The 24,244-nt window shown below is 41.4% G+C and overlaps 1 long non-coding RNA gene across 2 annotated transcripts in view; it reads right to left on the bottom strand.

The window, feature by feature from the left end:
• Positions 1-272: 272 nt before the first annotated feature.
• LOC108348545 (uncharacterized) overlaps positions 273-24,244 on the bottom strand; it is a 33,817-nt gene continuing 9,845 nt past the window's right edge. Inside the window, exon 2 of one of the 2 annotated variants that reach the window (XR_005495726.2) lies at positions 273-434. This is a non-coding gene — a long non-coding RNA (uncharacterized LOC108348545). Of the gene's footprint in view, positions 435-10,687; positions 16,404-24,244 lie in introns of those variants that run through there. The other variant, XR_005495725.2, reaches the window with a different exon arrangement.

Raw genomic sequence — 24,244 nt, 5'->3', positions numbered from 1 at the left:
GCCTTCCACCTTAGTGAGACCCCTGACCCCTGGAAATGTTCTTACAGACTCACCCAGGTTTATCTCCTGGGCAATTCTAAATACCATCAAGACTGAACAGCCCAACCTGTGTCTTTTTCTCTCTCATTTCATGCAAAAAAACATTAACACATCTACTCTATCACTGTCTGGGTTGGCTGAGCAAGGAGGGCCATGTTCTCATTTGGGGAGGTCACGCCTATGCAAATGTGTGTCTAATCAGCTTTCGGTGCCTGTAGAAAATACTCGTATGATCACATTGCTGTGTTTATTTTGGCTCTCGGTTTGGAAGGCTTTTCAGCCCATGCTGGTTGAATCGTTGCTTCCAAGCCTGTTGTAAAGCAGGTACATGATAATGTGAGCTCTTGGAGGTGAGTCTCTGCTCCTAGTTACTGTGCGGTTTGCTGAGACATTTTCTGAAATGAGAACAGAAATGTCCTGTAAAAGTGAGGACTTAGGGGTTGGGGATTTGGCTCAGTGGTAGAGCGCTTGCCTAGGAAGCGCAAGGCCCTGGGTTCGGTCCCCAGCTCCGAAAAAAAAGAACCAAAAAAAAAAAAAAAAAAAGTGAGGATTTAAATGTGCCAGCGAGCTCATTTTCATAGATTATTATGAAGATAATGTTGCATAAGCTGCTCCAAGAATCAAATCATCACTGTTTGAATTCATCTGCATCTGTCTTATATACACAGAATAAAGACACACACACACACACACACACACACACACACACACACACACGCATGCACGCACACCACATTCTTGCCACCACTTTGTCTCAGAACACTCTCTGTGCTTCAGTACAGGTTGCTGCAGGCGCTGTCCTGTCAGAGTAGGAAGCAGCTGTGCTCACCTCTGTGCCTTTGTCAAAGGTTGTCACCTCCTCTCTGGTCAGAACACCATTGTGCCTGTGACCTCAGTCAATTTGCTGAAGTAATTGCTTACCGCTTCAGCTCTCTACAGAGTTCTATTTCCTTGGCCTGCTTCTTGATGAATCTTTAATGTTCCTTGGCCTCAAAGTTAGAAAGGCAATAAAAGTTGAATTTCTCTGCATGAGCCTCCACTAAGGGTGTCTCCTCTGACTAGCCAAGGGGCTGGTCCTAACAACACGTCCAGCTTTGCCCCACGGATTGAGAGTTCTGAGTCCTGAAGATTCAATTGTTACTTTCTTGCCTGGAGAGAGGGTTGGGCTACCTCATTTACGTCCTGGTCTTTTGTAACTTCAGCCATTTTCCAAGACTAAAGTGTTCAAAAATGTCAACCTCTAAAATACCATAGTTTTAATTACACGTTGATTCTGAGGATGGCATTTTTAGAGAAACAAGCACATTCAAATAAAAGTTATTTTTCAGCGCTAGTTTCTGCCAAGAAGTTCATGAAACAATTGCTTTCATGCCAAAATAAGTCTAGCTAACGCCAAATGGATAATACACTGGTTTCATATCACAAGAAGACATGTATGAGGTATTTAGAATGCTGGACAGTATTTGAATAGCACACAAGTCCCAGAAAGTCTTTAAATGAAGATTGATGGACATCTTCCCACTTTCCTTGGTCCCTTCTGCTTCCCAAGATAAAAGAAGTCGATTAAAGGGATTACCCCCAGAGTAAGGGAGTGTGCTTTTGACCCTCTCTTTCTTTGAACATGGTCTGAGTGTGCCTCTGGTTTCTGAGGAAACCTCAAGGTGCCAGACAACAGGTATATTAGCCCTTTCTTTCGATCCCATCGACACCATCTCTGACTGAGTGCAATAAGACGTTTCACTGCTCCATGTTTTCCACTGTTCGTACCTGTTATTTGCCCATCAACCCCTCTTCCTGATGGACATGTGACATCCTATTCTTTCTGTTTAGGTCATCTATGGCCCTTGCTTTCCCCCAACTTCTCTGTCATAAGACTAACTAGCCATATCCTGTGTAGTTCTTGCATATACTGTTGTGACTACTCTCTCTGATTATTGCCTGCCCGGCTTGACAATTCCCCAGAAACTAGCAAAAGACAAACCACACCTTGGGCTTTCAATATTCCTCTGTTGAGTGGAGTATAGTAAACTGAATTCAAGATATAGCCATTACTTTTCTCATTGATGTTATGAATACATGACAGACAGAACCTAAGGGAGGAATGATTTGTTTCAGCTCATGACTTTGGAGGCTTCTAGCGATCTACTGGGAAGGGCATGGTGAAAGCCGCTCACATTGTGGAAGACAGAATGCAGAGAGAAGTTGAACATATTTGGGACTAGGGCAAGATAAAGTCCAAAGGACACTGCCTCTGGACACCTACTTCCTAGAGAGACAGTCCCTCCTACATTTCAACACGATCACTAACACCAACATACTGTGAATGCATCAAGGATTAATCTATTAACTAGGCCATAGCCTTCATGGTCAAATTGCTGCTGGAAATGCTCCTGCAAACACGTTCAGAGGCATGCTACTCTCCATGGAGACTGGGTTCTTGATAGTCAAGTTTCCATAGGCATCAACCATCCCAGAAAGGTGACTCAAGTGGCACTTCCTTCTTCAAAGCAGTCCAACAACTCGTGGGGAGAGGTGACAACTTCATCTTCAGAGCAGAAAACAATAGCTCTGGGGAATACGCTCCTGTCTCTTACGCACAGGCCAAGTAGCATAACGCCAACTAGCAGGTAGGAGAAAGGAAAATGAAAGAAAACAAAACACGGTTCAGGGGGCTGAGGCAAGAGGATCACAACCGTAGGATCAGCCTGGAGTACACAGTAAGTTTGAGGCAAGCTTAGGCTATATAGTCGGACCCTGTCAATAAATAAACAAACAAATAAACAAGCCTGGGCTATATAGTTGGACCCTGTAAGTAAGTAAGTAAGTAAGTAAGTAAGTAAGTAAGTAAGTAAGTAAAAAAACATTTTTTTAAAGAGAAAAACCAAGAGTGAACTGAGGAACATAATCATTTAAATCAATGAAAGGCAAAAATCACCTGCATTGTTATATTTATACCAGGGGAAGCCTGGTGTCCTCCCCACTGGCCTTTAGTTTCTGCAGGTGGTTCTGTCTCACAGGAGGCCAAAATAAACCTTGGGGTAGCAGACCCCTCTCTCTTAGTGCAGAAACAACGGCTCGATCAGTCCACGTTGGAGCAGATCCAGGGTGGGTTTGCTTGTTCATCTCCTCTACGTTCTTGGCAGTCGCTTTCTGCTTGTCCCTGAGGGACATTTTCTATCACGCATTTTCTGTGACATGTAACTTCCTGTTCTCGTCCACTGTGCCGCTGTCCTTGTAATTGGTTTTATTTCATGTGGATTCATTGGAACACTCAGTATTCTCTCCTTGTTTAAAAAAAAAAAAAAAGTGGTTGGGGATTTAGCTCAGTGGTAGAGCGCTTGCCTAGCAAGCACAAGGCCCTCGGTTCGGTCCCCAGCTCCGAAAAAAAAAAGAAAAGAAAAAAAAGTATTACATTGTGTGTGTGTAAGTGTATTTGCATGTGTGCTTGTGCATCTTTGTGTGTGCGTATGTGTGTGTGCATACACACAAGGTATGGGGAGGAAGTGTGTGAGTGTGTGTGTATGTGTATGTATGCATGCACACACACAGGAGTGGGAGTATGTGCATCCCGTGGTTGCAACAGCATAGTGTATGTGACGTGAGGAGCTCAGAGGACAGCTTGCAGGAGTCTGTCTTCTCCTCCCATGTGGGTCTGAGGAATTCACTTCAGGTCATCGAGCTTAAGAGCAAGAGCCTTTGTCTGCTGAGCCACCTCACCAGCTCCATGGGATAGTCTCCATATATCATTTTGAACTGTGAGTTCAAACAAAACGACAACTAGACTTATCAATCACTTTATATATGTTGCTTAAGAAAAAAATTCAAATTAGTAATAACTCAGGTGATCTTTTTAGACTTTATAGGCAACTGTATTTTATAACACGTTTTGAAAATGAAAAATTTTAGGTCATTTTAGTACCAGAGAACTTTACTTTGCTCAAATGTGTGTTATCAATACACACACAAACACACACACACACACACACACACACACACACACTCTCACACATACTAGTTCTTAACCACCCTAATTCCCTTTAATACAGTCCCTCACATTGTGGTGACTTCCCCACCACAGAATTATTTTGTTGCTACTTGAAGTAATTTTGCTACTGTATGAACCATAATGTAAATTTTTAATATGTGACCCTTATGGGGGGGGTCACAACCCACAGGCTGTGGAGTTTGGTATCTGCTGGTGCTCCTGAAACCAATCCCTGCATATACTAAAAACTATAATCAAACTGAAGAACAAAACCAAATATAATTTCTAAAATGATGTTTTTCCTCATTAATGTTGATATATTTCCTTCAGAATTGATCAAACTGCTAAATAATTTAAATTTTCATTTAAAACATAAAGGAGGTACTTAAATCCTGTTCCTCTTTAAGTGTCTCACTTCAGATATTAAGCTTACTAAAATGTATCTGGTTTTGTTGTTTGACAAATTCCCCCACGTATAGAATGTCTGCTGAGGACTCTACCCAACACTCTCTCATCCCGTTCTATGTTGCCTCGACACCACCAGTCTTGTGATCCACTTATACACGGGCCCATCTGTGTATCCACTGGACTGGAATCTACCTTTGGAGCCTGGTGATGTCATCAGTAGGCACATGGCTGAAGTTAGTGGCTCCCTTTCCATGAATCTGTCAGTAGCAAATAGTTGAGTAGTGAGGGGTGGGCCCCCCTGAAGCCCTTCTCCTGATATGCCGTCTTGTGACTGCTCCCCAACAGGACAGTACTTGTACTTAATATTTTATGTGTACAGCGTCCTGCCTGCATGTGTCCTTGTTCCACTGGTATTCGGTATCTACAGAAGTCAGGAGAGAGCATCAGATTCCCAGGAACTAAAGTTACAGATGGTTGTGAGCTGTTATGTCGAGGCCAGCAATCGCCTGCTCTGGAAGAGTAACCAGCACTCTTAACCATCTCTCCACCCCACTACTGTAGTGTCATTATAAACCATATATATATATATATATATATATATATATATATATATATATATATATATATATATATATATATAATGTCCTCACATGGCACTTGCCTTTTAAACCTTTGAATGCAACAGTTGTTGATGACACGAATGCTGTTTAACTGGACAGAGTCAATCTTTGTTTCTGGCTTGCCCATCTAAGGGAAAAATGTCCTGATGCCCTGAGCCCCAGAGCTCCTCAGTTACCTGTGTTCTTCTTACAGCTTTGGAAGGCAAGCTAGACATGTGTGACCCTGGCCATCACACTTTCCGAAGATGAGTATTTCAACCACACCCAGGCTTCTTTCATTCTTACTCTCTTGCCCTCAGGCCAGACTTCATGCACAATGGTGTCAGAGGGCAGCTAAAGCTGTCGTCAAGATATATCTGTTTTGTTGGATGGATTTCTGTGATTCCCTCTCTTTTCTGAATGAAGAGTGCACACTACCAGCCGTGTCTCTGCCGAAATGCTCCCAGGAGTAGGTGTACAGTGCGTGAACTACGTTTATAAATACAATGTGCTTGAAATGTGAGGAAACTGACTGCAACATTGTTACCACAGCATGTGGCTCTCATCAATGCCTAGTCATGACTGTTACTGAGTGTGTTAATCAGCTTTCTACTGACATAAACAAATGTGACAACTTCAAAAAAGGAAAGATTGCCTGGGGCTCCATTCAAGAGTAGAACATTTGTCTAGTACAGCCCAGGCCATGGGTTCAAGCCCCAGTGCTATACTAGAATAGGGAAGAGAAGGAGGAGGAAGAGAAGGTAGAAAAGGAGGAGGTGCTGGAAAGCGAGGAGAAGGAGGAAGGAGGAAGAAGGAGAAGGAAGGAAACAGAAGTCTATTGGCTGGTTTTGTGTGTTAACTTGACACAAACTGGAGTTATCACAGAGAAAGGAGCCTCCCTTGAGGAAATGCCTCCATGAGATCCAGCTGTAAGGCATTTTCTCAATTAGTGATCAAGGAGGGGAGGGCTCATTGTGGGTGGTGCCGTCCCTGGACTGGTAGTCATGGGTTCTATAAGAAAGCAACTGAGCAAGCCAGGGGAAGCAAGCCAGTGAGCAGCATCCCTCCATGGCCTCTGCATCAGCTCCTGCTTCCTGACCTGCTTGAGTTCCAGTCCTGACTTCCTTTGGTGATGAGCAGCAATGTGGAGGTGTAAGCTGAGTAAACTCTTTCCTTCTCAACTGACTTGCTTCTTGGTCATGATAGTTTGTGCAGGAATAGAAACCCTGACTAAGACAAGAAGTAACAAAGCAAAACAACAAAAAAAAAGTTTACAGTAACAATGCCAATCACCTTGAAAGGTAAGGTCCCTGGTGACTTGAAATCTCCCACCGATTCCCATCTCTTAAAGGGAAAACCACCCTTAATAGCACCAAGTTGAAGATCAAACCTTTATCACAGAGCCTGTGGGAACATTCCAGATCTAAGTATAGCATGAAAAAAAACAAAAACAAAAACAAAAACAAAATAACCTTTTGCTAGGTACTCCATGGCATGCTATTTTTAAATATCCATACAAAAATGTTTGTTGTATATTTATATAGAATATAAAATATTTGGGCATTAAGAAACAAAATCTAACCAAAAATATTTACATGACACTGAAACATCATTTATCAGAAGAAAGAGATAAACAGCCAATAAGCCACAGATTATTAGATTATTCCATTTAATAAAAGGAGTGAATCTTATTATTGAAGGGGGAAAAATGAAATGTTTCAGGAGCTACAAACCCCAAGGCAGATACAGTATGCTGTAGTACCATCAAGTACAATTTATTGAAAGAATACAGCTGATGGAAGGAAGCTCTTGAGACAAGACTACAGAAGACAACCTGAAGTTCCCCCGTGAATGAAAGAAACACATGAGAAATTTTACTAAAATACTCACCTCCCACTATCCACGGGCCATTGTAAGGAAGTAGGGAACTTTTCTATATGTCAACTTACAGGACCTGCTTTGGGAAAACAGGAAATACAAGACTGCTTTGGCTTTTTAGAAAATCCTTTCTTAAAAATTCTTGTCGTATAAGGCAGCAATCTCATAACAAACAACATAGGAGAGATTATTGAAATATGTTTTTATGAATTTCATGCCGCCTGTGCTATTTACCAGCTGTGCTCTCTCATCCAAAGTGGGTATCCACTTTGTCTCTAATTCTGCATTCTTGTTTTTGCTTTATGTTGCTAAATGCTTGCTCTAAGATTCATGAGACTTGGTTCCCAGAAAAATCTAAATACTAACACGTTCTCCTGTTTAGGGCATTTTTTCTGAAGTGTATAGATCATTGGTTTTTAAATCCGAAATATGTTTGTGCGATGTGTACGTGTGCATGTGTGTGCGGTTGGATACATTTACACGGAATGTCCTCCATCGTTGAGTCTGCATGGCACACGGTCTCTTGATGAACCGGTAGCTCCCCACTTGTGGCTTAGGCTGGCAGCCTCAAGCCCCAGTGGTCCTTTCTTCTCTGCCATGATATCGAGTCCTCACCAGCACTGGCTTTACAGTAAGGTAGGCTTTTTAAGTGGGCGGTAGGATTCGAGCTCTGGTCCTGATGCTTGTGCACCACCTGGTCTTACTGACCCATCTCCCAGACCTATATTTTAAATTTTTATGTTTGTATTATAAGGTTGGAAATTTCTTCTTCTTCTTCTTCTTCTTCTTCTTCTTCTTCTTCTTCTTCTTCTTCTTCTTCTTCTTCTTCTTCTTCTTCTTCTCCTTCTTCCTCTTCCTCTTCTCCTTCTTCCTCTTCCTCTTCCTCTTCCTCTTCTTCTTCTACTTCTTCTCCCTCTTCCTCTTCCTCTTCCTCTTCTTCTTCCTCCTCCTCTTCTTCCTCCTCCTCCTCTTCTTCTTCTTCTACTTCTTCTTCTTCCTCTTCTTCTTCCTCTCCTCCTCCTCCTTCTTCTTTCTTCTCCTTCTACTTCTTCTTCTTCCTCTTCCTCTTCCTCTTCTTCTTCCTCCTCTTCTTCTTTTCTTCTTCTTCTACTTCTTCTTCCTCTTCTTCTTCCTCTCCTCCTCCTCCTTCTTCTTTCTTCTTCTCCTCCTCCTCCTTCTTCTCCTCTTTCCTTTTTCTTCCTCCTCCTCTTCCTCCTCCTCTTCCTCTTCTTCCTCCTCTACCTCTTCTTCCTCCTCCTCCTCTTCTTCTCTTTTCTTCTTCTCCTCCTCCTTCCTCTTCTTTTCTTTTTCTTCTTCCTCCTCCTCTTCCTCCTCCTCTTCCTCTTCTTCCCCCTCTACCTCTTCTTCCTCCTCCTCTTCTCTTCCTTCTTTTTGAAGTATGCTAATAGTTTCAACATCATTATTAAATAATACTTATACATATCTCCTGTTGCTAATAAAGCGATTGTAGCATTTTAGAAATTCCTAAGAATGCCTGATATCCCAGGGCCTTCCCTCTTTCTCTGTACTTGTTTCAACAATTGTATTTTGAAAGCTATTAGAAGACCCCTTCTTATTCTTTCTTATTCTAAGGGTTCTTTCTGGATTATTAGAGTCTATTTTTCTAAGTGACCTTTGAAGTCGCCTTAGTTTTTGTTTTTTGTTTTTGTTTTTTGTTTTTTTATTTTTGTTTTTGTTTTTGTTTTTGAGAAACTGTTTTACGAGGAATATGCATGTTTCACAAAAGGCCATTTGTTCAACATTCGTATTTAAAGAATATTCAGATACAAATATTGATATGTCCTTTGACTATTTTAAGCTCTTTTTCATTATATTAACTAACATTTAACATTCTGCAAATCTGTATTTGTGAATTGGATAGTGTTGTCCCTTAAGAAGGTAGGAAGGGAAGGAGGAAGAGGGAGGAAGGGGTGGAGAGAGGGAAGAAGGAGGGAGGGATAGATTTTTTTCTATCTTGGTAGCTGTGTATTCATCTGCGTACATATGTATATCTATTCAAAATAAACACATTCTCTCTAGCTTCCCTAATATGTGGCTAATGAATTAGGCTGTGTACATGGGAGGACCCTTATCAGATGATGATATTTCAAAAATACTTCTCCGTTTCAGTAAAAGACTTCTTTATACTAAGCCATCGCTGGTTCTGAGAATAGCCACTACTATGGTAGTGACTCGTTGTTCTGTTAATACACGTGGGCTGATGATTTTATTTAGGGTTTTTCCTCCTCTATAATCATCAGTGAGATTTAGCTGACGTTCTCTCCCATTGTGACGAGTTTATCGGGTTTTGGTACGAGGTTAAAATAAACTGGGAAGATTTCCATCTCTCCTTTCACTTGCATATTTTAAATTGCAAAAGAAATCTGTAATTTCAGAGTCGAAAATAACATCCATAAACTCATCTGGGCTTGGCAAATTTGGGAGATAATTATCATCGTTTTCGGTTTTATTCAGGGTGGATCATCTACACATCGAGCCAGTTAGGGTTATTTATATATTCCACACAGATCATCCACTTCATCAAGAGTTTCAGAGGGAAGCGGCTTCCATTGTTCGTCTTCACGGTACCACTAGTTAAAAAACGTTTAGTTAGAACATCCATTGCTTATTCTAACAGTGCGACTGCAAAATTAGCTGGCCCGTACTGAGGCCTGTGATACACGGACTGCCTTGTTTTTTAAATTACTTTCAAAACTACATTCTTTTATCTATTTGAGTGGTGTGTATGTGTCGTGCCTTGTACGGTACAGTGGTAGGCAGAAGACATCTGTGTGAGTTGTTTCTCTTTGACACTTGGGTTCTGAGGACCAAACTCAGTTCATTGAGCTTGGCAGCAAGAGGAGCCTTTACGTACTGAGACTTCTCCCTGGGGAGCCCCCCTCCTCCACAAGTCTCTAATTTTAGTTTTGTTTCTTTACAAAGAGAAAATCTCAATAAATTCTAATTATTTTGAAAGACCAACTGGCTAGCATCAAGGAGGGGTGAGCATTCCTTGATATCCCCTAGCTTACCAATCATGGGTGTCTGTCTGTCTGTCTGTCTGTCTGTCTGTGTGTGTGTGTGTGTGTTTGTATGTGCATGCGCCTAGTGTGCTATTCTAACATATGTACAGTTCATGTGACAAACATGTATCACCTAAAACATCAATCATTTCTCTGAGGCAAACTATTTACACTCTTCCTTTCTGGCTATTTTGAAATGTACCACGCACTGTTAACTATCTCGGGGCGTGATAGCTTTGTACTCTGGAAGCCATTTCTCCCACCTTGCACCTTTCCCTTCTCTCTGATGGTTAGTGTCCATTGTCAGCTTGACAAGGTGGCCCCCCACATGCCTGAAAGAGATTATTATGGTTGTCTTAATTGATGTGAGAGGACCCACGGTGGCACCATTCCCTGGCTGAGATTCAAGATTGTACAGATGGAGGAAGACAGCCAGTGTCGGGGTGGGGGCTGGAAGCCAGGGTGGGGGAGGGGCTGGAAGCCAGGGTGGGGGAGGGGCTGGAAGCCAGGGTGGGGGTGGGGCTGGAAGCCAGGGTGGGGGTGGGGCTGGCAGTGGGGGTGGGCAGCATGCATTCATCTGTCTGTTTCCTGATTGTGGATGTGATGGGAGGAACTACTCCATACTCATGTTGCCTTAATTTCCCCACTATGGTGGACTGTACTGAGGGGCAAGGAGCCAAAATAAACCCTGTCTCCCTTACGCGACTCTTGACAGAATATTTGAAGCAGCAACAGGAAAGGAAACTAAGACACCATTCCAGCATTTAGTAACTTTTATTCTGCTCCCTACATCAGTGGTATCAGCTTTCTGAGTTCTAAAAATAAGTTTATGCAGTTTTGGTCATTTTGGGCTTAGCTCGTTTAACACAGAGTCTTCCAGGTCATGGTGCCTCAATTGACAAAGACAGTATCCTTTTTAATGGCTGAATAATATTCTCTCTCTCTCTCTCTCTCTCTCTCTCTCTCTCTCTCTGTGTGTGTGTGTGTGTGTGTGTGTGTGTGTGTGTGTGTATTTTATCACATTCTTCTTATATATACATCTACGTATGAGTATAGGTTGGTTCCACGTGTTGGCAGCCTGGGAAGGTGATGGTAAATGCTTCATGGTAGAATTGCCAGTATTGTATGGACGTTCTACTTTTTAAATTTTGGAGGAGTTTCCATACCAGCTATACTGCTTTACATCTCCACCAAATGTCCCCATTTCTTCACCAGCATTTGCGTTCCACCATTTCTGTCCGTTCCTAGGTGTAGCGGCAGACATTTGTAATCCCAGCACTGGCGGGGCAGAGCAGACATGGGCGGAGCCCTGAGGCTCACTGGTCAGTCTGTCTCACCACGTGCTGGAGCTGCAGGTTCAGTGAAGGATTCTGTCTCCGGAATTAAGGCAGAGAGCTAGCGGGAAAGACGGCTAACATCTATCTGTGGCTACCACATACGTATTCAAGTGCACATGTGCACAGCCACAAATACAAACTAAGTTCATAAGGATGAAATCCGTTTACTCAGTACTAGACTACTGATATTATCTTTACGTTTCATCGACAGCACCACAATCCCATAGGAATTCAATACCAGCCCCCATCCATTCTTAAAAGCACAAATCCCTTTTCTAATAGTCAGAAATTATAGTTTATCGCTTTTTGTTCTTCAACATCTATCCCCGTTCCATTTCAAATGATCCTCCTCGATAATCCCTTTTGATATTTATTTATTTATTTATTTATTTATTATTTGCCCTTTTTTGAATCACAGAAATAACTTGTCCTCTTAACAGGATAAGCATATGAATTGAAAGCTAATTTTTAAAAAATTATCAGTGAACATAAGGCTGCCCGCGTCAATCGCCTCTTGGATAGAACTATCTATCACTGCTATTGTTAGTACATAATTAGTCAAAACAACATAACCATGTCACAAAATTTCATAAATAATTACCAAACAAAACTCAGTTATTAGACATTTCAAGCACGATGAGGCAAAGGGGGTCGCATTGCTTTTATGTCTGCATAATGACTAATCACCATTTGAACGAGACGGGACGCACATCAGTTATGCTCATACATTCCATAGCGCTGAGTGCAAGCCCGAGAAGTCTTGTTCTTACGCACAGAGGTGTGAGTTCTGTTACAGCAGTGCAGCCACTGAGACCAGCCTCTTCTAGACCAGAAGCTGAGCGCTTCCCCGGGCAATGAAAGCAGTGCCAGTCTCTCCTTTGACAACTCTAATTCGTTTTTTCAGTTTTGTTAAGGTGACGATGTGTTGCCTGGTCACTGAAGCCCGCTCATCGAACACATAGGGGTGTTCTTGGTCTTCAGTGTTGGGGGACATATTTGGTCTCTGTGCATTTAGTTAAATGTCATTCAGAACCAATTGTTTAAAATACTAAAGTCGCAATTCTTTGAAATGAGATGAGGATGCAAAATTACGAGTATCTTTTTACTTTCAATAGAGATTTTAAAGTTCTTTTCTTTTAGAAATGTATTTAAGAGTAAATGGAGCTAAATGAAATGCTCTTTGAGTTGTGTAAAGATTTTTTTTTAAGTTACATGCTACGGAGAGTTTAACGTGTTTGCTGTGCACAACACGGGTTTGATACACGCATTTTATGACATGTGTGACAATGGGGGGGATATCACGGTAAACCCGCTGTCATTTTTCTCTCTCTAGCAAATGCAGATAAACTAGGTGTGCTTGGTTTAAATGCCAGGTCAGTCCTGGGGTCCACAGTGCAGCTGCCTTTGCTCCCTTGTAATATAGTCCCATGAGAGAGGTGGAAAGAAGCCCTCCATCTCAAAGGCACACAGCACTTCTGACCATGTTTATCTGGACAAAGAAAATCAGGAGATCAAGCCCAGTGTTCCAGGGAAGGATAAATGGTCCCAATGTGCCATATCTGCTGAGTATTCTAAAATGTTTGATGTGAAGATACACACTCCCGTCAGACTTCAGCAAAACCCTCCCCTTCCTGCCTTGGAGATCAAGGACCCTCCATTCAGAAACTACTGGAGTCACAGACTGAAGGCAATATGATACCAAGATTCAATACACCCTGGCCTGACATGAGAAAAGCATCCCCATTTCAAACCCATGAGATGTTGGCCTGGTTTTGGTTCACAGAGCACTCTGGTCAATTCACTGCATTTGGTTTGGTTCAGCTTTTTCTAAAGTAAGGTAAGGCTTTTGGACATTTAAAAAGGAGGAGCCTAACGTGGATCTCTGAGTTCTGAGACACCTTGGTCTACAGAGCACATTCCAAATATCTGATATCTGAGAATACACAGAGAAATCCTGTCTTTAAAAAAAAGAAAGAAAAAAAAAAGGAGAAGTCTAGACTTAGGGAGAGCGGCAGACAGTCCCCATCATGCCATGGTTTGACTTACAGGTTTTGACAATGGTGCGGTCAGTCCATACTGAGAAGTGGTTTCACTTCCATGTTTGATCTGTTCCCAATTAGCAGTGTGAGCTTTGATTTATACTGAGCTCTGATTTATACAGGCCTGTGTGGCATTCACTACTCTCATAAGTTTTGGATTTACCACAGAGCTGTGCAGAAACACAACCGAGTTTCACAACAGTCTTACCATCTTATTCTCACGCCACCCCTCCCCACGCTCACCTCAGCCTAGGACAAGCAGTAAAGTTTCTGCTTCCGGTTTGTGCCTCTGGCTTTTTGACCTTCCCTGTAAACATGCTTTTCCACACGTCTGGTTCTTCCACCAGATGAGTCTGAAAGGTTCTTTCTCATTGGTTTCTACAGAAAACTATTTCCAAAATTAAATTAACCTTCACCTTATTTTTATCTTTCTTTGTAGATGTCTTGCAGATTGCAAAACAAAGGCATGTTTAATGTAGTTTGGGGGTCATTTTTCTCTCTTTTTAACATTGGATATAAAACACTCATTTTTTTTTGATTATTTGTTCATTTGATTTACTGGAAAAGGCTCTCATCTATATAGCAAGAGTTGGCCCACAACTAAGGATCTACTGCCTCAGTCCCGAGTGCTAGAATTATAAACATATAATTATAAACATATACCATGACTACCTTCCCACTACAATTCTGATATAACAAGAAATCACTTGTTTCTGTTATAGTTTTTTCTTTTCATATCTGCTATTTATCATTTTTTTCTAGATTTTTTTCTTATATTTCCTTTTTCTTCCCTTCGAGAATTTTCCAAAAATCAAACCGCTTTTAATATTTTGTTAAATATTTGGAATATATACTCCATACACACTTTAATTTCATGAAGTAATTTTAAAGGCAACTATATACTATATATCAGTGTGGAAAAGATTCATTTATAATTTTGTTCTCCTGTTCTCTTTGCTATTTTCTCTAGGGTGGAAGGTACTGGAGTTCTTCAGGCCTTGTTAAGTGAGAAATAGTCTCCTTTTCTGCTCTTCTTTAAAGTTTTGATAAGACCAGTGTTATTGGTTTAAATAACCTTTAGGTTTTATTTATGGACCAGATTTTAGACTATGGATTCAGTTTCCTTAAGATACAGGACTATGTAAATTTCTATGCCTTCTCAGGTTTTTTTTTTTTCTCTAGAAATTAGTACATTTTTGCTGACACTTTCAAAAGCACTGGACTGTTTTCCCTAAGGTGACTCCGATCATTGTTATTTTCTAATTGAGCTGTGTGCTTCCCTGTGTGATTCTTGCCTTCCTGATACTATCCCACCTTCGATTCATTTTTTAAAGGAATTATTTTTGGCTTCGTTGATGTTCTTTATGTTAAGTTCAGTTTCTATTCACTATCTGCCTTTTCACTTCACTTCCATTTCAAAAGGTGTTTCTATTTTCAAGATTAGAGCTTAATTCATGGATGTCAGTCTCCCTCACTTAATTAAAGTATTTGAACCCACACTGCTCTATGAGCCACGTTAACTGTATAAGTTGATATGTGTGCACTTTTATGTCAACTTGACACGAACTGACAGGAGAGAACCTTGGTTGTGAAAGCGTTTCTGTAAGATCAGGCTGTAGGCAAGCTTGTAAGGCATTTTCTTAATTCGTGATTGAAGTGGGAGGGCCCAGACTACTGTAGGTGGTGCCTTTCCTGGGCTGTTGGTCCTGGGTTCTATAAGAAATCGGGCTGAGCAAGCCCTAGAGTACAAGGCGTGGAGAGCAAGTCAGTAAGCAGCATCCCTCTGTGGCTTCTGCATCAAGTCCTGTCTCCATGTTCCTGTCCTAATTTAGTTCCTGCTCTGACCTCCTTAAGTGATGGACTCTGGATTTGGAAGGGTGAGTCCAATAAACCCTTCCCTCCCCACATTGCCTCGGTCATGATAGCATTACCTAAGACAAGAGTAACACCTTATTTTCACTGTCCAGCTTTCTTTGTAGTATCATCAGAATCAATGTGCTATTTTTGAACTAATCCAGTAGATTAGTTTTCAAACCTCTGAGGCTCTCTTGTTTTGCTTTTATATTTTGAGGGTTTTGTTACACGGAGTCAGAGAAGAGTCCATCCCAATTTGTCAAGTCTGACCTCGTGACCACAGCCAAGTCCTGTGGGTTTTCTGGTGTGTTTGAAGGAGAGTCCCCAACCAGATCATTGGCATTTGGACACTAAAGAGAGTTGTCCTGTTCTCTTGTTAATGTTTAGCTTTTACCAACGGGCTGAGTTTTAGCCTACTGGTTCTATTATGAAGAGATACACCAAAAACAAAACAAGCAAACAAAATTCCATTAGTATGGTTTAGTATGGTAGGAGATTACCCTGTTTTTCAGAGTTCTGCTAACTTTGATAACTTACGTTGGGGCAATATTAAATGGTGAGTTTAAACTTTAGTTTCTTCCTAGTTAATGACAATTTTCACCAAAGCATAGCATTTCATACCTAGTAAAAGGGATACATCTTTTCCTCAAATAGTAATTCAAGACACAAGGACCTAGGAGCACCAGTCTGGGGGAGCCAACAGTTGTATAGCATATTTTTTATCCTTTCATTTTCAGTAACTGAGTGTGTAACCCTTATTTCAGATGTCTGATCTAAGCTGCTTGCTGCCCCACTTTATTCAGACCTTCTTTATTCAGACTTTTAATTGGGCTATCAGTCCACCCCTATATCGTGAAGCTGTTAATACTTTGTTCTAAAATCTCCATCCCATTGAGTGCTGTATGAACTGCTTTTTACAGTTGTTTTCCCTTCTTATGGCCTGGGTCTTAGATTCCTCCTTCAGTTTCCCCTCCACTAGGTCGAGAGTGATACACTCATTGATTATCTTTATAGTAGTCTTGAGAGACAAACCAGGAGTCCTAACTTATTCAAGTCTAGAACCAATTACTTTTTTTCTCTTAAGGGAGGTGTATGAAATTTGAATACTCTCATTCCACTTGCCTTGTTTTAAGAGTCTTTGCTTTTGATTACTAGACGTTTCTGTAATAGGTTTAAATGTGCTCAGAAATTACACTGGATTTGCAGGTTAAAGGTTTTTTTCTTTCCTCTTCTATTGTTTCCTGCAGTAAACAGAGAAGCAGGTGATTAAAAAGGGATTTCCTGTATTGCTCCATCTCTGTTGCCATTTTTTGAACCAACAACTCTCTTCAGGAATTTGTTATTGTTTTCATTTGGCTCTGTCCTGGCACTAATGGTCTCAATGGGTTTTTTTAGAAACTCGACTGTATAAAACCAAGAGCCACTATTTCTCTCCCTTACTGCTTAGCCCTTTGCTTGGATTATTTTTTGATTTCTCCCATCAAGTTCCAGGTCCTGTTTTTTTGGTTTTTTTTTTTTCCTACTTGGCTAGTCTTGTGACTTGCTTTGACAGACAATGTTATGATCGTGCTCACTTTGTAACAGGTGGTGACTGTAGCAGGCTATGAGACAATCCCAGTGAAGCCATCTTAGGCCAGCCAGGCCCAGTCAAATTCAAAGCCAACCAGATTCACAAGTGAACCCAGTAGAGACCACAAGTGCCTTCATGATTGTAGGCTAAGCAAATGATTATTATTTTAGGCTAGTGCTACCTGTTAAGTCCTTCCTTATTCAAAACTTTCACTGTCAGAAGAAGGGAGAAAGGAAAAGCTCATATGTTTTTCAGATTTGGCAGATTAGAATTCTAGCAATCCAGAATGGAGCAGGAGGTGGGGCGGGGGATAAGGGTGGGGGAGGGAGGCAATGCCATGCTAGAATTGTCTTGTACTAGTGAATCTTTTTCTCAACCAGTAATTCTTGGAGAAAAATGCTACAGCATTCAAAACCATTAGTGAGTCACCATGGTGGTTTCATTTTGTGGGATATTGCCAGTCATAGTCTTGGTTTATTTAATGTCAAGTTCTTGTTGGGCAAAGTAGTAGCCAATTATAACACTAAGACTGCAGGAAAAAAAGAAATGATTTATTTACAGCTCTCAGGGGTTTCTGCATAAATGCAGCAGAAGCTTTACTGTGTATTAGTAACCTGTATAGGAGAAATTTAGACCATGTGCTGGAATTGTTCTAATTTTAAGCGGGAGGACAAAGCTCCAGGCAATGGTGCTTTACTACTTCAGGGGGTGGGGGTGGGAGTGGGGGAATGAGGATTATAAAAATGAAAGCACATACTTTAAGTATAAAACTGAGAGTCTCAAAAGAGGAATGAGAGAAATGGGGGCTGGGGTGGGGGAGCATTTGTGCGATGTTTTGGTCATGCAGAAGGAAGCTTCAGGCTGTGTTAGTCATCTGTAGCTTTGCCTAGATAGAATAAAATCAGAAGGAAGTGACACTAAGCAAGGACTGAGCTGTGCCTGCATTCAAAATAAATTCCTAATTGGCCTCATTGTACTAGTCTACAAAAATCATAAGATACATTCCATTAACATTATCTAGTACGTCGTTGACTCTACACACATTTTAATGGTATTTTTGACATTTCTAAAGGTGTAATTTAAGACAACATTTACATTAAGAACATTTATGATACAGCTAAAGGAAGAACCACTTAGCTAAAATAATGATCAACATAACAGTTTTCCCCAGAGACCATATCTAGGTATATAAAGTATCACTGTGCCTGCATAAATATTAACGATAAAGTTTAATAAAATCTTATGTGTGACTCTTGTCCTCAACCTTGACCTATTTTTTTCCTTCTGAATGACAGGTCTATTATTAAAGAACGTCAAGTTAAAATGTTGTCATTTCACATTAAATATAGATTCCCTGACCTTCCTTAGTTCTTCCCTCATTATCATTGTCCTATGTCCTAAGAAAGAAGTCTATCACCAGGCAGCAGAAAGGGCTAAACAAAGTCCGCAGTTGCCAATTCTATGTGTGAAGGGGGAAAATTGGCTTAACAAACACATAATTGGGCGAAGGCAAATTCCTAGACTGGCTAACCTAGGCACAAGCAAAATATTACACAAAGTAAACCCACCCCCACCCCCTTTGAAACTCACACAGATAGCTTTCGCATCTCATCGGAACTGAATGTGTGTCTGCTGGCAGACAAGTACAGGTAATTGCCTCCAGGTGTTTGCCCGCAGGAAGTCATTGAAATTCAGTGCCAGCAATTGCAGCTTTCTCAGCAGCAAAATCTAACCTGCAGGAACCTCCCAGGCACAGGTACATTTCAGAATAGCAATGGCAACTGGCTGGAAGGGCCCTAGACCCAGAATGCCCAGCTTAAGAGAGAGAACAGACAAAAAGGAGGGTGTCCTCGTTAATCCAAATTTAAGGCTAAACCCAGATGTTCCCTGGCTTTTAGGAAAGTTTTGAAAACGCTACTCTTCTTCCAGAGAAGATATAAATCATGAGAACGATTACACTTTTCTTCAAATTACTGCTTTCCCACACGATCACACTTTAAAATAACTTTTTACTGAACAATCACCCACATCCTTTAGACATTGTGACTAGACTAGACACTGCTGGACATCCAGTTAAAGATCTCAGGTGAACTTTTTAGATGAATTCTCCCTCTCAGATAAGAATATACATTTTGAAAGGCACAAAGTTGCAAATGCACACTATACAAGAATATATGATGAAGTCAAAATTTCCTTGGGAGAAGCAGATCTGAGAATCTTCAGCTGATGGTGGGAAAAGCTAAGCAGCTGCTTCTCTATTTGTTTTAAAAAGGATTCCAATGGAAATTCAGGAATGGGCTTCAGGGTTACCTCTGGAAGTTGCACTGTTGGTGAGATTAAGAACCAGATAGCCTAGCAAGCACAAGGCCCTGGGTTCAGTCCCCAGCTCCGAAAAAAAAGAAAAGAAAAAGAAAAAGAAAAAAAAAAGAAAAAAAAAACCAGCTAGACCTCAGGATCCCCTTCTAGTGTCTTCCCAACAGATCCTAGTAACTACCATAACTGAGAGGTTGACTTCCTGGAGACAGACACCCAATAGAGCACTACAATCAGGGAGACTGAACTTAAAACTCTATGCTGACACCACACACACACACACACACACACACACACACACACACACACACACACAAAGTCTTTCTGGGTAATCTGATCAGCCCATGAGAACAGATTTGAAACTATTGACAAAGAAAGGCTTCAAAAGAAGCGTAAACCAGGTCAGCTCGCGGGGAATTCCCTGGTTGGTGAAGAGCTGCTGCCCATCAGTAGAGAAGGTTCTAACTGGTCTTCTTCCAGGGTGCTGCTCCTAGTGAGATGAAGGTTATCAGGGTCTCAAACCAGAGGAAAAGAAACCCAAGAAACAGCAGCAGGAGCAAGCAGACAGAAGGGGGCAAGTAAAAATGAAACATACTAGGGTAAAATGTTTACAGGGAGAAAATAAGAAAAGGGGGTTTTAGAAAATGTATGTTGGGGGAAGAATCCTTAGATATTAAAAATTGAATCGTGGAAATGGATGAAACATGAAGGGAAATATTAGGAGACACGGCAGAGAAAAAAATTCAAATGAGAATCAAAAGTAGAAAAATATGTGGTAAAGGATTAAGAGAAAGAGTGGAGGGCTGGAGAGATGGCTCAGCGGTTAAGAGTACTGACTGCTCTTCCAGAGGTCCTGAGTTCAATTCCCAGCAACCACATGGTGGCTCACAACCATCTGTAATGAGATCCGATACCCTCTTCTGGTGTGTCTGAAGACAGCTACAGTGTGTTCATATACATAAAATAAATAAATAAGTAAATCTTTAAAAAAAAAAAAAAGAGAAAGAGTGGAGATGCCCAGGCGGTAAAACGGCTGAATTGTGAGTCCTTTCTGAAAGGACTTGGAAAAAGTAGAATAAAAAATGGTGGGGGTATAACTTGAAAATATTTTTCCCAAATGAAATAATACCAGATTTTAAGTCAAAATTTAATCAAAATAGCCCAGAATATAATAATAAAAAATTTGGATATGTCAGTGTGAAATTTAGAATATAGGGAAAACAAAGAGAACTGACTCTGGGTGCTGAGAAAAAGACATCTCGTGAGGAATAGTGATTCAGAGTGTCAGGAAACTTCTCAAGTAGCTGGACGCCAGAGGAACATGGGTTTAGTGCCTTCACAATTCTGGGCCAAGAAAAACCTTTCTATTCTAGAATTCTCTCTCCAACTGAAGCATGAGTTTAACCTGAGCATCAAATGAAAACACTCTCAGGTGTAAAGTCTGCAAGGGTCTTGTTTTCCGTGAACCCTTTCCTGGGAAGCCACTGGATGGTGGACACACCCAAAATGAGGAAATGAACTCAGAAAGAGGAAGTCATGGCATCCTGGAAATGTTGTCTGGTAGAGGAAAAAGAGAAGACAATAGTCCGGATGGCTGTGGAAGAGTGCCACAAAAACTGGCAAGTCAGACTGCAAATGCTGGGACAGAAAACTAGACAATGGTGCCTCACACCTGTAGCCCTAGTACTCCTCAGAGACTGAGGCAGGAGGAGCATACCCTCAAGACCAGCTTGGACGACACAGTGCACTCCCATCACAAACAAAACCAGAGATGTTCCATAAGTCAAAATTAATATTATATGCAGTGAATTTAAATGTACTGATATGCTTCCCTAACAGGATGAATTTATATATATATATATATTAATATATATTCAAGTAAATACATAGATCAAGGATTTTCTTTAGGGAGCTGAAATAAAAGGGAAAACATCATGGTATGGTATACAGATTGGCTTCAAGCAAGGTCCACAGTGACAACCGTTGCCATGGGGATACATCTAAATATTGACTGATGACCCAATCAAATGATGTTACACAGGGTCCCATGGGGTATTGGGGATGTAGATGAAAGTGAGGTAAAAGCAATTTGTTTGAGAGGGAGATGCCCCCGACATTATCTAATAGCCAAAATTTGAAATTCAGGATACATATATTATTTTGAGACGTGTGCAAATATACTACCACTGGCTTTAAAGAATTGAATTATTTTGCTCCTCTGAATGAAGGAATAGATGCTAAGAGACAGCCTTTCCTACCATAGTTTACTGCCATATAAACCAGGGGTTATATATCAGATATTTACATTATGATCCATAACATTGGCAAAAGTATGGTGATGTAGCAATGACATCATTTTATGGTTGGGGTTCACCACAATATGAGGAACTATATTAAAGGTTGAATTAGGAAGGTTTAGAACCATCTCCTGAGGACAGGGACATGGGAGGCACCGATGTAGAATGTTGACCTACCCATCTCTGACACTTCCGACCTGAACTGGAATAAAGGCACACATGTTTATTTTGACACGCTAAAGGGTAGAAAGAATTACAACAGAATGAGGGAAAAAATCTCTCCACAACAACAGGAAGTCTTTCTGACTGTACAAAGCTGAAGAAATGAACAAGATAGAAAAAGGTCTTGTATTCTATCTTTGGAGATTTTACTGGGTCAAACTGCATTGAGAGGCAACAGTTTTAAAAATATCCCTTTAAATGGGGGTAGGGGAGTGGCTTGTTCAGTAAAATACTTAGTTTAAAAGCTTGGGAACCTGAGTTCCAATTCTCAGCACCCATGTAAAAATCAGAGCCCAGCGGCACCCATCTGTAATCCTAGTGTTGGGCGAGCAGAGGCTCTCAGATTCTACCAGCTCATGGGCTAGACAACCAAACCATATGAACGGGTTTTCAGGTTCAAAGAGAGACCCTGTCTCAAAAGATAAGGTGCAGAACAAGTGAGGAACATACTCTGTTACTCTGACACTGTACATTTACAAAGGTATATGAGTGTTTGGCCGCACACATGCACATGGTTACACAAACCCTACATACACCACATGCACACATACAGAAAAAAAAAATAAAGCTTCATTGCTTAAATCAGATTTGGGTATAAAGAACTTTCATAGTCACCCTGTCGGGATCAGGTCTTGAACTGACATAATGGCTGGAGCGACATTGATACATTGTAACAACTAGTACCTGGTTTCCATCCAGTTGTCCTCTTGGGTTACACAGTTCTGTCTAGCGCATTGAATGTATCATTCCCACTATTCCATCCAGTAGGTTTCTGGACTCATGATACTGCGTCTACCCAAGATTCAAAGCAATCATTGAAAGGACTCTCTCTCTCTCTCTCTCTCTCTCTCTCTCTCTCTCTCTCTCTCTCTCAGTAGTAGTAGTAATAGTAGTAGTAGTAGCAGCAGCAGCAGCAGCAGCAGTAAGCATTACCCGGTATTAAGATTACTGCGTTTACAATGCCTTAGCTACTTTGTGTAAAGTGTCTGCAGACCACCGCAATCCATTTGAGGTTAAAGAACCCGCGGATCTGTGGGTTGTTTTGTTGGTTCAAAGATCAGCAATAAGAATCCCAAAGCTGGTGAGCTCAACAACCTGGCTGAGAGGAGGCCAGCCCTTTGCATTGCCTTGTCGCGCTTGGAGGAAAGGCACAGTTCTAATGTAAAAGGTGAGGGTGGGCATTGGGCACAGGGAACAATGCCGAGCTTCAGTGAAGTGAGGGAGTGAAACACAAGTTCAGGCAAGGTGGGTGGAGCCCTACAGGGGAACAGGGACTTTCCTCGTTAGGGTAGCAGCTGGGGAGAAGGCTGGATACCGTGATCTGTGATCTGTGGGATGGCATTGAGGTGTGAATACTAGCTCCAGAGTAGGGACTTTGAGGCAGAGGGAAGCCATTGGCTTTCTTCGGGGAGGGAGTTAACAGGATCAAAGCATTACTATAGGAGATAATTAGGGTGGCGAGCCAGGTTCAAAGAAGCAAGGCATGTTTGGACTCTGACCTTCTTTGCCAAGTTGATGTCATGGTGGACAACTGCCTTCTCCCCTCAGACACCCTTAGTTATTAGTACAGGCGGCCCCAGAGGGAGCGACCTGCTACTGAGTCTTTTCTGAAATGTGGTAGAGATGCCTTTGCTTTTCATCTTCAGCTTTCTTTTGAAGAGGATTGAGGGAAAAATTTACAATGTGTCACATTAGGTTTGAACAAATTTTCTAAATGCCAGAACAAAGGCTAGAGTTGGGGGGTGGGGAGGTAAAAAGAGAGGGGAGAGAAGGGCTGGTTATGAGAGGAAAAATAAAACAGGCTTGGAAGACACCGTCGGAGCTGAGGTCAGAACTGCAGGATGTAGGCGGCTGTAAAGAGATAATTCTGATTATAATTAGTCGAGAAATCTAAATTCAAGAAGCCAGGTGTTGGGGCAATAAGCTAAAAGAGAGTAGTATTCCTCTCATCTGAAGATGAGAACACTTGTAAATATTAATAGAAGTAATTCTAAGTGGATTTGAGGGCAGATGTCTCATCGCGTTCATATAATCTATGTATGTATATGTTCTTGGGGTTAGGAATAAGCCATTTACTTCAAATGCAGAAGCAAAAAGAAAGGGGAAACAGCACCGAGAAATGGCAAGTAGTTGCAAGTGAGGAAATAAATACCTAAAGGGAGTTCCGGGGTGGGGGAGTGGGGGCTGGAGCGATGGCTTAGCAGCTCAGCAATTCACTCTTACAGGGAACCTGAGACCAGGTCCCAGCACATGGGGCAGGGGGATTGTGATTACAGCTCCAATGGATCTAACACACACACACACACACACACACACACACACACTCACACACACTCACACACACACACTCACACACTCACTCACACATTTACACACACTCACACACACTCACACACACTCACACATTTACACACACTCACACACACTCACTCACACACACTCACACACACTCACACACATTCACACACACCCTGCACCGCATACATAGGTACTTCCAGATCACATAATAAGCATGCATTGCTCTCCATAGAACATCATTACAACCTCTCTTACAGTTGAGGGCAGTGTAAAAATGTTTCTTAAAATATTTAAACTTAGACTACAGTCAGCAACGTGTCTGGGTTGGAATTTGTCTACCTAAGTGACGTTAGCATTTATTTCCCTTTCCAGATCTTCTAGA

The sequence above is a fragment of the Rattus norvegicus genome, chromosome 17, assembly GCF_036323735.1.
Source record: "Rattus norvegicus strain BN/NHsdMcwi chromosome 17, GRCr8, whole genome shotgun sequence".
In the NCBI taxonomy this organism is placed as follows: domain Eukaryota; kingdom Metazoa; phylum Chordata; class Mammalia; order Rodentia; family Muridae; genus Rattus; species Rattus norvegicus.
This window is presented reverse-complemented; position numbering and strand designations above follow the sequence as displayed.